The sequence below is a fragment of the Papio anubis genome, chromosome 2 (assembly GCF_008728515.1).
Source record: "Papio anubis isolate 15944 chromosome 2, Panubis1.0, whole genome shotgun sequence".
Classification (NCBI taxonomy): domain Eukaryota; kingdom Metazoa; phylum Chordata; class Mammalia; order Primates; family Cercopithecidae; genus Papio; species Papio anubis.
The window spans coordinates 109,239,169-109,251,792 of record NC_044977.1 but is presented as its reverse complement, the minus strand read 5'-3'; the positions used below and the strand labels follow the sequence as shown (position 1 = coordinate 109,251,792).

Genomic DNA, 12,624 nt, shown 5'->3' with positions numbered 1-12,624 from the left:
TGTTTCTTCTGTGAAGGACTTTGGGCTGCTTGCAAGGGTGATGGTAGGAGTGGCTGATTGCATTGATAATAGGAAAATTAATTTTTTTCCATGCTGGTGAATATGGCCTACACATCCAAACCCTTTTGACAAAACTATTATGAGGAATATATTTGTAATAAGGACAGAAAAACTCGGAGATCTGGGATTTTTTTTTTTTTTTTTTCTAGATGGACTCCAGGAAGGACAGATAAATACCTCCAGTTAGCAACGGTTAAGATGGAGTTAATACCAACTATTAATTCCCAGTTTGGATCTTCTCTTTCTCTCAGGACTACTTTAAGTCCCTGAAATTCCATGCTTCCAATTTCCCCTTCTATAACTGAAGATCCTGTTATTTAAATCATAGAAGATTAGGTATTTTTGGACACTGGCCTTGTATTAGTTTGACAGAAAATTCTGAAAAGCTCTCCCCATTCCAAAAATGTCTTTCTCAGGCTTTTTGTGGGGACCTAAAATTCCACCACTGGAAATTGTAATATTTAGAGGAATGCTGTGTCCCTTACTGACAAATTCAATTTCAAAACATAGTAAAATTAAATAAACATAAAAATAAATGTATTATATAAATACAATTTTTAAGTATCTGTGGGCCAAAGATCAGGAGGGAATATAGAAATATTAAATTATTTATGGTGTTAAGGTTGTAGTATTACAGATTACATCTTCATTTTAAAATTTATCTTTACTATGCTGATAATAAACATCAATAGGGAAAAAAATAATATTACTTTTAAAGGCTCAATTCTACCTGACCACTGTATCTCTAGCTAGTGGAACCTAAAATATAAGTCACCAAAATTTTTAAGTAAAAAAAAATAAAAGAATACGCTCACTTAGTGATTTATGACTAGATTTAGGGAGAAAAAAACAAAACTCAACAAATATTCACTTACAAGTTAATGAGTATTTGCTATGGAGAAGGCATTCTGTTGAGTGATACAGAGGATACAAAACCAACCAAGATCTGCAACCCCACTCCTTCAAAAGCTTATGGCATAAGGCTAGTAACTTTGAAGAAAAAGCACATTGTTATCAGTCATCAGTACATTTTGGTGAATCCATCTATTAGCCATTTGTTTCAGATTTTGAAAAGCTGAAGGATGGGGCAAGCCTAGGATACTACCTAGGAAAGATCAGCCTGGATTAAGACACTTAATGAAAGAAGATGAGGGAAGTGGGCACAAGCCGGGGGAGGCGATAGCACAAAAGAGGGTAGAAGATGAGAGCACGCTGACTGCAAACTGTGTGTGTTTCAGAGGGTGGATTTGCTAGCTCTGACTTCTAGAAAATAATTTTCAAAATATAAAGTGGACCCTAACAAAGTACTATTCTTATCAATCCAAGAGTGCCAAGCAATCAAGGAGAGATATTTAGAGACAATGTGCTTTCAAATTCACAATGTAAACTCTAAAGTAATATATATTTTCTTATAAACTTAACTTTAGTAAAGAATGATTTTTGAAGTTCACTCAAATATCTAATATTTGCAGATATCCTTATTTCATTACTTTGTTCCAAATATTTAAAACCAGATGACAAAAAAGTAATGTCCTTAAGGAATCAAATTCATTATTGAAATAAGATATTTTCCAAGTTGTTTGGAAAATGGTTTACTTTCTTTTTTCCCCTTTACTAGACCTCAAAATACACTGACTTTTCCTCACTGGTAAAGAAATATAACATTGAGAAGTATCAAGTGAACCCACTTTAACAGGCTTCAAAACCATACCACTAACGTATTAGTTTAAAACGTTTCTCTAAGACGCATTTCTTACAGGGGAACACTCTTTAGGAAGCACTAACACTCACAGTCCCTAAATTTTAAATTGGTCCCTAATACTCCATTTGGTAATCAATATCCTCCTTGCTCCTCCCCCACCCTCTCAGATAGCCTTATTTTCTGTCAGTATCTATCACATCTTCTTTTTTCTTTTTCTTTCTTTTCTTTTCTTTTTAATCACTTTCTTCATTCTTAATCCTTCCTTTTGGGCCAAGCTGTCTGCCCTTTATAGCTATATTTACTTCCTCCTTCTCTTTCCCCTTTAACCCTTTCTAGACCTTTAGATTATGAATGCTGAAATTTGTGATTCATTGTTTTTGCCATAGTGATCGCCTATTAAGAAAATTTGCCTCCTCCACAAGATTATTCTAAGAAAGCATAATTTTAAGCATCCACAACTATTGCCCAAATAGAGACAACCATTTGGTTCAACTTCATACGTGTTAAGCCAAACGTATTCAAAAATGATTTCCTGCTCCAATTCTTACTCAGTATTTTCTGTGACTCTCCCTTATTATACCTTTCTAGCTCAATGAAAACTTTAGCTATCTATGGTTTAGTCTGAACTGTACATGGGGCAGTGACAATGGCCTTCTGACCCTATGGCTCTTCCTGGCTGTGGGTAGAATTGATAGCACTTTTTCAATTTCTCCCTTGTCTTTGCTTGAACATACTGGAATTACAACCTCTGACAAAGGTAACATCCCTTTTGTAGTGGAAACAAAAGGGGTGTGTAATGAATTGGTTAAGATTACATTGCATGTTTAGATGATGAAATCCAACTGCAGCTCAATTCCTTTATTTCCTCTAGCTGGACCTGGTCTTTCAATAAGACATTATTGACTGGCATCTTCCCCAGAACAGGTGCTTTGGAATATAGTCTTGCTGCTCTGAGTCCTTTAGACTGAAAACAACTATGGTATAGGTCAAGAGAATCAGGTATGAGACAATAATGCCCTTAGGATATACACTGTAGATGATTCATATCCAGGTGGTATTAATGGAATAAATGGTCCTTAGACTTATATGGAGAGCTAATGCTTTTCAAATTAACTAAGGTGGCAGGATATGAGTTACAGGTTTATTTGCCATTTCTCTGCAAAAATTCTAGGACCAGGAGAAGATAGAGGAGGAAGGCAATTTTTAAAATAATTCACTACTATAGATTACATTATAAAATGAATTTTTAATTTTTACAAAGATGAAATCAATGCCACAACATGTGATATTAACAAATGTTATCTTTTTACCACAAATTATATCACTTTTGGTTGCTCTGGATAGCAAATTATTGGCCTCTTTCTTCCTTTTCCCTTAAATTACTTTGGCCTGTGGTTTGTCTTTATTTTTCTTTTATTTTTCAAAAACAAGATCACTTACAATTTTTGCTTTTAAAAATGATATAATACCCATATTGGCTGCAGAAAATATTCAAAATGTGTGCTTTTCAAAGAATGATCGGATCATTTATTCATCTTTAGATAAGGATGATTATATTCATCTCAATTATTTTTGCCAAGGACTGTAACACTAATTTTACTCTTTCTAAAAATTAAAATAGCAAACAGTTTATATAAGGTGTTGATAATTACCTATATTATTGTACTGCTGTGACAGATGTTGGCAAAAAAAAAGCCTAAAATGCCTACAGCTGTGCACTCCATGACATCTAGTTTATACTCAGACAGAAGGCTAACAGATGTTCTGAACTGTCACTTTGCCTAAATGTTTTTAAAGTCTAAGGACCTGCTTTATAATTCACCAGAGTCTGGTTTGGTTTCACAGAGGTTCTCAGAATTCCCATCTGTGACAATTAATGTTGAAGACATTGATAAATCAACCCTTGTGTTTTCTCTCTTCTTTATCAAACAGACATCAGTTTATAAATGGATGGTAGATTGTGAAGGCTGTTTTTATATACATCCTATTTGTAAAATTATCTCCTTAAATACAGATAGAATTGGGCTATAAGAATACATGGAGGTTTGTTTTGAGCCATGGAAAGGGCCATGTAATCACCTATTCTTTTCTTTCTGCTAAATTTTATGCACCTTGGAAGTAAAATGTTAACCAATTCCAATGACAATTTTCAAAAGTTATATTTGTTCTGGTGAATAAAAAAGTGTTTTGCTATTTTGATTCAGCATTTTAACAGCTCTACTCATAACAATAACTCTTAATTGTGCAGCCTGTTAGAAAAATGAAAGAAGACAATAAATGGCATTGAGAAAGTACACAGCACATCTCCAGCTTGACACCCTAATACTTCCTCTTCCCAAACATACCTTCAGATCCCTCATACAGAATTACTGCCCCGTGCAAAGGCCATCAATGCCTTATTTGCTGTTGCTCTTAATTTTAACAAGCTGGATTCCTGTAGTACACTTGCTTAATAGTTAAAACATTCTGTTAACAATCAGGTGTTTGGCCTATCCTGTTTCTCCTCTATTCTGTATAGAAATATAACTCCAAATAGTACATCTTTCTGGGTTTGTTTCTAAATTAGTCCCCACACTTAATTATGAGGATGAGAGGGATGCCTTATTCCTCTTTGTTATAGGCTAAGCTCTCAGTAATCCCAAACAAAAGAGCCAGTTCTGGAAGATATAGGATTTGCTAGCAGGATTATGGTCTCATAGATAATGATGTGCAGTCAGCAGAAGCGAAGCTTTATTTTAATTCAAATAAGCTAGTAAACAAACCACTGACAAGTCTGCTGGTGAGAGTAACTGGCTGCTGTTGCCACATTGGCAGCAAAATTATAGAAAATCTATTATACCTTGTTCACCATATGTTTAATTTAATACAAGATACAAATTAAAGTATTCACAGTGTCTATTAAAATAACAATACTTTTTTATATTTGAATGTTTTAAAATAATTTCTACTGACCTTTTAAAGGGCAGTTTTGATATAAGTGACTATCAGCGATGGGGGGAGGTAGTTAATAAAAGGCAAAAAATTGTAATTGCCTTCCTGAAAAAAATAAAAGTATAAATGTTCACTGGTTTGCAGATGTTAATAAGGTTAATTAGCAGTCATGTGTTCTGCTACTACTATAGTTCCCTCCCATCCTTTGGGTTTCTGAGGCTAGAGTGTTAACAGTGATACTTAGTTTGACCTATGTGAGTCTGTCCTCATGAAATCATTAACTGGATGAAGCCAGCCTATGGATAGCCTTAGAGCGAATGCCAATTGAGATCTATAATCTGAAAATTGAGTTTAAACTCTAGGCCCAAGTTTGGTATGGAAAAAGGCACAGACTTTTATATTACCGCTTTTAGTCAATCTCTCCGTAGCCAAAAGATCCTAAGGGGAGCCAGAATTAAGAGTCTTCCTTCCAGAGAAAGGAGAGAAGAAAAAGACAAGCCCACAACAAATTTGTTCATAACAAATTTTTCTCTTGTACCCACAACAGTCGGCAACCAGTGATGCTTGCTTGAGCCTGTGGGGACTCAGTCTACCAGATTCTAAAGACCAGACTGGGTTTTAAAGTTATAGACCTAGATTTGAAACCCAGATCTACTATTTCCCAGCTGTGAAACCAGATATTTAACCTAGCTGGATCATCCTTTATTCTGTAACGAGGGGATGCTGGGGTGAGGGAAAGTATAATAATTCCAATTTTACAGTATCATTATGAGAAGTAAATAAGAGAAAGTATCGGTACCTAATAGATACTGATTAAAGATTGGTTCCTTTCCTCTTTCACTGTCAAGCAAATAGAAATGTTGCCCTTTCTTCAAGGGTGAAGGGAGAGTGTTAGGAGGAGGAGTTGGAGGGGGAGATATGAACAAAAATTCCTGGAATCAGTTTCTTTGGATCATTAATTCCTGTCCACCGCCAAAACCCAAAATGGCATTCTCCTTTTCTCTCAAAATGCACCATAATACTTACTCTCTTCAAGACTGTATCGGTAAGCCACCCAAACCAGCTCCCCATTGTTGGGCATATGAATTAGAAAAAAATAAATAAATAACCATTACACTGTGAGATGTCTTTTCCAACTTTTATGTACAGATTTTGCACTGAGTCTACAATTGTGTTCATGGGATTCCCTCGTGTGAATTTTGGTTCAGAGAATAGAAGCCTAGGAGATCCAACTACGTACTGGCAATCACAATATGCATAAGGTGTACATTTGGAAAATGGCCTTAGTTTCAATTGTTCTTGAAGTCCAACAGATGATAGGAGGACGTATTTTACCCCAAAAAACGAGTTAATTTATCTCAGATTGATGCAAGAAGCGATTTTCAAAGCATGGTCCTGGTAAGGATATGCCAGAGAAACACCAGAGAAATATCCATGGTCCCTTCCCCTCTCTCCAGTAACCTGTTATTCAGAGGTTGAGAGATCAGAGATATTTGCATTTATTGAAACACTGGATATATCGTTAAATTAAGAAACTGAAAAAAAAAAGGGTCACAAAATTTGTGGCATATTTTAAGTGGTTAGCGTTTTTAAAGTAATACTTTTAGCACATGAAGACAAAACACGATTGTACGTATAACTTCATTTCATTTGTATATAACAAAAGAATGTAAATGGATTTAAAGGCTCTCCATAGGCTTTGCTTCTACCTCTAAATTTCCACTTAGTTACACCCTTCTCTAGTCCCTATTTGTTGTCAAGTCCCAGAGCATAAAACAGCCTGAGGGAGCCTCAGAGCTCCAGAAGTGTGAGAAGGGTGAGAAGGCAGGCCATGCTGGCCGGGTACATGGCCACTTAGCAGACAGGCCGCCAGCGAGCCTGCACTGTCAACCTTCCCCATCTCAGGTTTCCAGGTCCGTGGCTCCTGACCTGAGAGCCCCTCTCCTCTGAGAGGGTCTCCCCCTTTGCTGGCCCAATCTCGGTTCCTGACTTTCCACCCCCGAACCCTCCCCGCTCTCCAGGGAACCACGATCCGGCCCTCCAGAGAGGTTCTCCTGGGCTCGCCGTTTGGCCCACGGGGTACGGGGAACGAATCCAACTGGACACACTGTGCGCCCGGAGGAACAGACGGTTCCAAATTCATTTCGGCATTTGAGTCTAGAGTCAGGAAGATCTCGGCCGCCCGCCTGCGCCTCGGAGCAGCCCATGAGCCCGTGAAGGCGCGTGGGGAAGGGGGGCCTGGAAAGCCCGGGCTTCGACTGACTCGGCCGGTACCGCTCCGAGGAGGGGCCTCAGCCTCCCTCGGAGCCAGGGCCGCGCCAGAGCCGCGCTAGGCCTGGGGGCCGGACGCGCACAGAAGAGGGCTGGCGGACACGGCCGAGCGGTGGCGCAGTTTTTGGGGGCACAGGGCAGCTCAGCCCGCCGCCCGCGCCCCCGCTTCCCCACTCCAGCGAAACTGGACAAGGCCGACCCACCCCGCCGGGCCCAGAGCGCCCGGAAGCCCGGGCCCCATCCGTCAAGACACGTTCGGCCTCAGCTCTGGTTTCTCCTCCGGTTACCACAGACCCAGGAAAGGACGGAGCGGCGACCAGGCTGACTAGAAGTTTATTCTAGAGGCTTTGAAAAATGAGGTTTCCAGGTCTCTTCGCACGCGCGCGCGCGCGTTCTCGAGCTAAAGGTTCGAAGCTAGAGTTTGAATTTAAGCCACGTCCTGCGACAGGTCGCGTTCAGCGTGGGCGTCGGCCCTGCCGCGTCCCCCGGCCCCTCGAAGTGCGCGTCAAGTGGGGTGTCGCGTCGTTGTGTTTTTCTCTAAGTGAATAATTGAATCGTGTTAGGCCAGGTTACATGCTAATAATACCTGGATGTATTTAAAAGCGCCCGCGTTTCTAAACCTCCCGCAGAAAGTGGAAAGCAATCGTCCCCTCGGACCTGGCGCCGCTGCGCCTGCTGGAGCCGCGCTTCGCCACAGTCGGGCGGCCAGTGGAGGGCGAGGAGCGCGCGCGTCACGAGAGGCGGCCCCGGCCTCCCAGAGCCCGCACTGGGAGGCCGAGGGCTCGGGGCTTGAGCCGTCTGAGTCCGATTTCTTTCCACGTGTAGAGGGTAGAAAGTGGCCAGTCAGGGCGTGATTGATTGTTTAAGGAGAGAGAAGCTACAGCTTTCACGGTAGTGGATAACTAAAGCATGACATGATGCCATCTGTGTGAAACTCGTGATGTGTATGGTCATTGGTTCACTGGGACATCCAGACCCTGATCGTGCGTATCGTGTTTCCTTAAAAGCAGCACTCGCGATTTAAAAACAGGTCCCGGGTGCCCCTCTTGCTAATCCTCTCTGCCACTAGCCCGCTTAATTCCCTTTTTGTAAATTCCCCCCTTTACCTTTCTGTCCTCCCTCCCTCCCTCTCTTTCTTCTTTCCTCCTCTCCTTTTCCCCTTCCTCTTTTTCTTCCTCAATCTAGGTCGTTTGTGCTGAATGACATTTATTCACCGACGTCCCATTCTGAGGGTGAGGGGAAAACCCCACCCTCCACATCTCCCCAGCTAGGCTTTTGCTTGTAAAATATGGGGTTCAACTTTGGCTCCAGAGCGCTTTTGAACAGTAAAGTTTCCAACTCAGAGCCACCTGTAAATAAATGCCCATAAATTTCCCAACCTCGTGAGAAAGCCATTTCTACAACCCAGCATCGCCTCAGTGATGTGTGTTTGCTCCAGCCAGAGAGGCACTGGTCAGTCACCTCAGTTTCTGCCCTCTGGATACAGGAAGTGTTTTTGTTTGTGTTTTTTGGTTTGTTTATTGTTTTTTTTTTAAAAGCAGTTTTCCAGTTGTAGACTACTGGTTCCTGATTCCCTCATCTATCAAGACAGTTTGTCAGCTTGGCCCTGCAGCTTGCGTTTCACATTCTATATTTTTTAGTTAAACGTTGAAGTATTTCCCTATGTCAGATGGGATGCCATTGCATTACAGTTTTTGAGACAACTTTTGCTGACTTGCCTAAAAAATTATGTCTTCCTGATCTCCCACAGGAGAGCGAGGTCAACTGAGGGATTTTTCAACTTTCTTATGGCTGGGATTGAATAGATCCAATCCCAATAAGATATATCAGGTTTCCTCACCTTTAGTCACCTTGGGCTACTCACTGATGCACTCCTATCTTACAGTCTTAGATTCAGCCCAGAACCCCTCAGTGGAAAGAAGACAGCAGTTCAGATTCTTCTTTCAGGTTGTTGTAAAAAAAAAAAAAAAAAAAAAAAAAAAAGGCTTTTTTTCAGTTAGCATCCTTTGTAAGTTTTGATATCCAAAAAATACATATGACACAAGAAGCAGGAAGAGATCTTCAGTTATTCCAGTGGATTCCTTTTTTATGAAAACACTGGCTAAAACATTTTACATTCACCCTTCCTCATTCCACTTTTAGTTGGAAGAAGTTTCTAGTATTGATTTAATTTTGTATAATGCCCCTACCCTCTCCTACAATACCATAAGTAACAAATTCACACACCTTAGCCTGTTCTGTTGAAAGTCACTCTTGATTTACTCTCTTCACTTTCCTTCTACCCCCAATGCACTCACACTTTTACAGACACATTTTTCTTGATCCAGAGAGTATTTGTAGGTGCATAACTTTTTTAGTATTGTCTTGACTTTCATTCTTTTCTAACTGATATTGGACTCTTTATCGTTAGATACAAAATGAATTTTTGAGAAACAACCATGTGAAAAATTCCTTAATTTTCTGTTCTGATGTCTTTGTTTTTCAAGCTTCATAGAAAGGCTTTAGTTGGTGTTTAAATGATAGTCCATGAAAATTCCTTATTAGATGACTCCAGACCAATTGTAAACTAATAACATAATTGTTTCCAAAAGGGAAAGTGGAAGTTGAGATCAGTTATATCGAGGGATTCATTTGAGTATTTATCTTTAAAATGGTTTATGAGAAGAAAGGGAGAAATGAACTGGGTGGAGGACAGAGGTAGAGAATCCAGTGAAAACATGTTTTTAAGATTAAAGCCATTTTTTCCACACTATTGTCTTGCCACAAGTGACAACATAGAGCAGGAGTCATGAAAGTGGATTACTGTCATTCTGGGCTATTGGAGGCCCAGAAAGCCCTGGCATTAATTCCTACAGAAAGGTAGACAAACCTAGTCAGTAACTAACGCTGTCTCCCACAGCGCCCTCACTGCCAAGTGTTCAGGCTCTCTCAGAGTTGATACAGACCTCAGGGGGGTCTAGGTGGCAGGGCTTCCCTTGTGAGAGGAAGTGGAAGCTGTCTGTGGAACTGAGAGGGAGGAAGCCAGGTGGCTGTAAGAGCAAGCCTGAGGGGATAGGGTGCTGTAATAGGAAGGCTGTGGCCACTAGTCCCTCACATGGCTGCAATTAGTGTGTCAAAGCTAGCTAATGATGAATCAAAAAGAGCCAAGAGTAGGACCTTCTGGGTGCTAAAGACTAACCTTTAGCTTGTTCCACTCCTCCCACTGGGCTCCCATCCTAGGTTTTCCAGGATTGGAGACCTTACTGGAGGAAAGGGTGAATATGTTAAGAAAACATGGCTAGCCCCTGTCCAGCATGTGCATACCGGTGTGGTCTTGCAGAGATGGAGAGAAACACCTTGTGATGAAAGAAGCCCTCAGTGATCTGTGTGTCTGGCTCATACAGTTGTGCACGGCCAACCAGAGAGTGGGGGAGAGGAAAGCCTCATTTTTTTTTTCAGTCACTCTATCTGGGGTTGCTTATCTCCTCTCCCCCAACCCTCCGCCTCACCCCATCAGGACCAAATAGAATTGAAACTTCATTGCCTTTGCCTGTACTGAGCCTAAAAACTCAGGGTTTGATAAGGTTACTGCACCAGTGATACAATTGTAGATTTTTAAAAGCCTCCTCAAAGAGACAGATGTTTGGGCTGATTAAGAATTGAGGAGGAAACCTGCAGCTGCACCAAGGAATAATCTATTGGACAAATATTTTAATAAAAAAATATGAAGAGATCAGCCCGACCTTGCAAGGTCTTCTGCTTTAAAAAAATCTTTATCAAACCCCTATTCTATGGCTTCAATAAACAGAACCCATTACCTCACGGCATCTTTTGTTGGCCCCATACAAGAGAGAACAAAATGGTTATTCAGGGGAACGCTTTCGATTTTTATTGTGGGTAGCCTGCACAAAGAGCCGTGTTATTGTATTTAAAAGAACCATCTGTAGCAGAAACAATGGCATCAAATTATCTTTGAATACCCACTGAAAAAAACATAAAGCTTTTTTTTTTATTCTTCTTCTGTACGGTGGGGGGATAGAGCAGTGTTAGGATAACTGACTTTTTTGTTGTTCTCTGGGTGCATTCTTCTCGCTCCCCCTCTCTCCCCCTCACCCTCTCTCTCTTCTCTCTCTCCCTCTCCCTCTCTCTCTCTCTCTCTCTTTTAAAAAATCAGCCATTTGGGGTTTTAAGCCATAAACGATTTTTCTTGTTGCAGGGGATTGCAGTGGCAAAGCTAGGCTAGGTCTTGGAAGCTGGTGTAAGGCGATGCGGGTGAAGGCAGGAGGCTGATGGAAAGACTGGGGGGAAGAAAAGCCGAAATGGATTCACGGTGCCTTGGATGAAGGACGAGAGGGGAACTGCAAGCTCCTTCAACTGGTTCTGTCCGGTGAGAAGTGATCAAGCTTGGGCTGACAAGAGGCTCAGGGAACCCTCACGTTCTTTCGCTTTTTTACCTGCCAATCAAACTGCTACAAGACAACACCCTGATCTGGCATGGACATGTAAGTAGCTCGCAACCCAACTTTGACATTCACTGCTAGCTCACTCCTCCCCCCACCTCACTTTCTTCCCCACTCATTCTGTTTTTCTTTCTTTCTTTTTTTTTTTTCTTTTGACCTTTAAAAGATCTGGAAATACACCCTGTGTGGAAGTCATTTAACACTGGTAGATTTAAGTCTGAAAGCGTTAACTTTTGGAATTAAATTCTAATTTAGAATTCTTTAACAAATGCAGAGATGAAATGACATTATTTTATTCTATTTTGGACGGTTTTGATACTGAACTTAATCAGTTGTCTTGCAAGGGTGTGTTTCTTTTTCTATGAAACTGAAGAAATAGATCTGTGAGCCCCCAGAAAGAAACCCATTAATGAAAAATTCAGGCTTCCATCTTAAAAATGTTAAACTCTAGCATTTCACCCCTACAAAGAACCTTTTCCAGACCAATGTTACTAAATGGAAAGAGTGATTTGATTCAAAAGGTACCTATCATTAAGGGGTTGCTACTACTTCAATCGGCGTCTTAACTATTTTGCTGGTGGTTAGGGGTAGGGGGAGGTTGCAAAACAAGAGGAAGGGGACATGGCGTTACCTCGTTTTTTATAAGAGATTGACATAGAGGGAAATAGAAATGCAAGGGGGCAGGATAAGCAGGAAATATTACCTGAGAGAAGGAATTACAGAGCATGGCGAAGCTGGAAGGTGGGAGGGTTTCTGCGGGAAGTCGTGCGAGGGGTGATGGGGCTTGCTCTTTGGCGCCCTCTAATGGCAACTTGAACCAATGTTTTACTTTCGTAATGCAGTACTGGGAAAAGCAGCTGGGTTTTTGTTATTGCTGTTGGTTTTTTTCCTCCGCAGACTTAGAAAGTAGAGAGTATTAGTGGAGTAAATTGATTGTTTTCAGCCTAGGAACTTATATATATGTCTTAAACTCACCAGTGTTTCCTCCTCAAACATCCCCTCCTCTCCCGAAATCTTGTTAGACTAATAGAGGAGGAAAGGCTAATGGCAAATTGACTTATGGAGGGTGGTCCACGCCCAATTAGCCATTGCGGGCGGGGAGAGGGGGTAGGATTCGATTCCTACCTGAACAGCATTCTGACTCTTCTAATATACTCGAGAGGTGTAGGGGGGTGGAGTAGGAAGGGATGATTTGGAAATTGCAGATTCTGACACGGGCTC

The 12,624-nt window shown here is 41.0% G+C and overlaps 1 protein-coding gene across 10 annotated transcripts in view; it reads left to right on the top strand.

Annotated features, from left to right (window-relative positions):
- Positions 1 to 12,624, top strand: part of LOC101022620 (SRY-box transcription factor 2) — a 587,038-nt gene that overhangs the window by 535,459 nt on the left and 38,955 nt on the right. For 7 of the 10 annotated variants that reach the window (XR_643892.4, XR_002520089.1, XR_643889.4 and 4 more), the window contains one exon: positions 11,160 to 11,445. The gene's annotated coding sequence lies outside the window, so the exon portion shown is untranslated. Of the gene's footprint in view, positions 1 to 3,222; positions 7,371 to 10,804; positions 11,446 to 12,624 lie in introns of those variants that run through there. The other 3 variants (XR_643891.4, XR_643887.1, XM_021933724.2) reach the window with 2 other exon arrangements.